Raw genomic sequence first — 3,878 nt, 5'->3', positions numbered from 1 at the left:
AGTCTTTTTTCCTTCCAAAAGAACCCTCTGTCAGTGGGACTCATGTGGAATGAATTTCAACTGTATTTCAGAATTGTTTATTGATAAGAAAAACTATTTAGGAAAAAAAAGACTGGTGAATTTAATGCCTGTGGAAAATTGCTACTCAGTATTAAACATGAGAAAACTCATACTAGAGAGAAAAGTGAATTTTTTAAAAATGGGAAAACGTTGAGTCATGATGAGGACCCTATTCATCCTGAGAAGATTCAAATGTTAGAGCAAAATTTTGATTATAATATTTATCAAGAAACCTTCCTTGAAAAGGCAATATATAGTACATACAAGAGAGAGATTGCAGAAGGTAATGATTGTGAGTGTAATGAATATGGGAGAACCTTCTTTGATAGCTCATTCTTAGTCCATTGGATAAATTCCTCAGAGGAAAATCACTGTGGATTTAGTGGTTGTGGAAAATCCTTATGTATAAAGTCTACCCTTTTTTTTTTCCAGAAAAGGACATTTATTTTTAATTTGAAAGTTTTTTTCCCCCAACAAAATAACCTCTTAGTTTACTAAATGCGTTTTTTTAAATTTTTTTTTAAATTTTTTAATTTTTTAATTTTTTTATTTTTTATAAACATATATTTTTATCCCCAGGGGTACAGGTCTGTGAAACACCAGGTTTACACACTTCACAGCACTCACCAAATCACATACCCTCCCCAATGTCCATAATCCCACCCCCTTCTCCCAAACCCCCTCCCCCCAGAAACCCTCAGTTTGTTTTGTGAGATTAAGAGTCACTTATGGTTTGTCTCCCTCCCAATCCCATATTGTTTCATTGATTCTTCTCCTACCCACTTAAGCCCCCATGTTGCATCACCACTTCCTCATATCAAGGAGATCATATGATAGTTGTCTTTCTCTGCTTGACTTATTTCGCTAAGCATGATATGCTCTAGTTCCATCCATGTTGTTGCAAATGGCAAGATTTCATTTCTTTTGATGGATGCATAGTATTCCATTCTGTATATATACCACATCTTCTTGATCCATTCATCTGTTGATGGACATCTAGGTTCTTTCCATAGTTTGGCTATTGTGGACATTGCTGCTATAAACATTCGGGTGCATGTGCCCCTTTGGATCACTACATTTGTATCTTTAGGGTACATACCCAATAGTGCAATTGCTGGGTCATAGGGAAGTTCTATTTTCAACATTTTGAGGAACCTCCATGCTGTTTTCCAGAGTGGCTGCACCAGCTTGCATTCCCACCAACAGTATAGAGAGCCCAGAAATAGACCCTCAACTCTATGGTCAACTAATCTTTGACAAAGCAGGAAAGAATGTCCAATGGAAAAAAGCGTCTTCAATAAATGGTGCTGGGAAAATTGGACAGCCACATGCAGAAAAATGAAATTGGACCATTTCCTTACACCACACACAAAAATAGACTCAAAATGGATCAAGGACCTCAATGTACGAAAGGAATCCATCAAAATCCTTGAGGAGTACACGGGCAGCAACCTCTTCGACCTCTGCCGCAGCAACATCTTCCTAGGAACAACGCAAAAGGCAAGGGAAGCAAGGGCAAAAATGAACTATTGGGATTTCATCAAGATCAAAAGGTTTTGCACAGCAAAGGAAACAGTTAACAAAATCAAAAGACAACTGACAGAATGGGAGAAGATATTTGCAAACGACATATCAGATAAAGGACTAGTGTCCAGAATCTATAATTTTTTATTTTTTATAAACATATATTTTTATCCCCAGGGGTACAGGTCTGTGAATCACCAGGTTTACACACTTCACAGCACTCACCAAAGCACATAACCTCCCCAATGTCCATAATCCCACCCCCTTCTCCCAAACCCCCTCCCCCCAGCAACCCTCAGTTTGTTTTGTGAGATTAAGTGTCACTTATGGTTTGTCTCCCTCCCATCCCATCTTGTTTCATTGATTCTTCTCCTACCAACTTAAGCCTCCATGTTGCATCACCACTTCCTCATATCAGGGAGATCATATGATAGTTGTCTTTCTCTGCTTGACTTATTTCGCTAAGCATGATATGCTCTAGTTCCATCCATGTTGTTGCAAATGGCAAGTTTTCATTTCTTTTAATGGCTGCATAGTATTCCATGGTGTATATATACCACATCTTCTTGATCCATTCATCTGTTGATGGACATCTAGGTTCTTTCCATAGCTTGGCTATTGTGGACATTGCTGCTATAAACATTCGGGTGCATGTGCCCCTTTGGATCACTACGTTTGTATCTTTAGGGTAAATACCCAATAGTGCAATTGCTGGGTCATAGGGCAGTTCTATTTTCAACATTTTGAGGAACCTCCATGCTGTTTTCAAGAGTGGCTGCACCAGCTTGCATTCCCACCAACAGTGTAGGAGGGTTCCCCTTTCTCCGCATCCTCGCCAGCATCTGTCATTTCCTGACTTGTTGATTTTAGCCATTCTGACTGGTGTGAGGTGATATCTCATTGTGGTTTTGATTTGTATTTCCCTGATGCCGAGTGATATGGAGCACTTTTTCATGTGTCTTTTCGCCATCTGGATGTCTTCTTTGCAGAAATGTCTGTTCATGTCCTCTGCCCATTTCTTGATTGGATTATTTGTTCTTTGGGTGTTGAGTTTGCTAAGTTCTTTATAGATTCTGGACACTAGTCCTTTATCTGATATGTCGTTTGCAAATATCTTCTCCCATTCTGTCAGTTGTCTTTTGATTTTGTTAACTGTTTCCTTTGCTGTGCAAAAGCTTTTGATCTTGATGAAATCCCAATAGTTCATTTTTGCCCTTGCTTCCCTTGCCTTTTGCGTTGTCCCTAGGAAGATGTTGCTGTGGCAGAAGTCGAAGAGGTTGCTGCCTGTGATCTCCTCAAGGATTTTGATGGATTCCTTTCACACATTGAGGTCCTTGATCCATTTTGAGTCTATTTTTGTGTGTGGTGTAAGGAAATGGTCCAATTTCATTTTTCTGCATGTGGCTGTCCAATTTTCCCAGCACCATTTACTTTTTTTTTATTATTTTTTTATTTTATTTTTTTTTAAGATTTCATTTATTTATTTGACAGAGATCACAAGTAGGCAGAGAGAGAGAGAGGAGGAGGAGGAGGAAGCAGGCTCCCTGCTGAGCGTGGAGCCTGATGTGGGACTTGATCCCAGGATCATGGGATCATGACCTGAGCCGAAGGCAGAGGCTTTAGCCCACTGAGCCACCCAGGCGCCCCCCATCACCATTTATTGAAGAGGCTGTCTTTTTTCCTTTGGACATTCTTTCCTGCTTTGTCGAAGATTAGTTGACCATAGATTTGAGGGTCTGTTTCTGGGCTCTCTATTCTGTTCCATTGATCTATGTGTCTGTTTTTGTGCCAGTACCATGCTGTCTTGGTGATGGCAGCTTTGTAATAGAGCTTGAAGTCCGGAATTGTGATGCCACCAATGTTGGCTTTCCTTTTCAATATCCCTTTGGGTATTCGAGGTCTTTTCTGGTTCCATATAAATTTTAGCATTTTTTGTTCCATTTCTTTGAAAAAGATGGATGGTACTTTGATAGGAATTCCGTTAAATGTGTAGATTGCTTTAGGTAGCATAGACATTTTCACAATATTTATTCTTCCAATCCAGGAGCATGGAACATTTTTCCATTTCTTTGTGTCTTCCTCAATTTCTTTCATGAGTACTTTATAGTTTTCTGAGGATAGATTCTGTGTCTCTTTGGTTAGGTTTATTCCTAGGTATCTTATGGTTTTGGATGCAATTGTAAATGGGATTGACTCCTTAATATCTCTTTCTTCTGTCTTGCTGTTGGTGTAGAGAAATGCAACTGATTTCTGTGCATTGATTTTATATCCTGACACTTTACTGAATTCCTGTA

Source organism: Mustela nivalis (assembly GCF_964662115.1).
Source record: "Mustela nivalis genome assembly, chromosome: 2".
In the NCBI taxonomy this organism is placed as follows: Eukaryota; Metazoa; Chordata; class Mammalia; order Carnivora; family Mustelidae; genus Mustela; species Mustela nivalis.
This window is presented reverse-complemented; position numbering follows the sequence as displayed.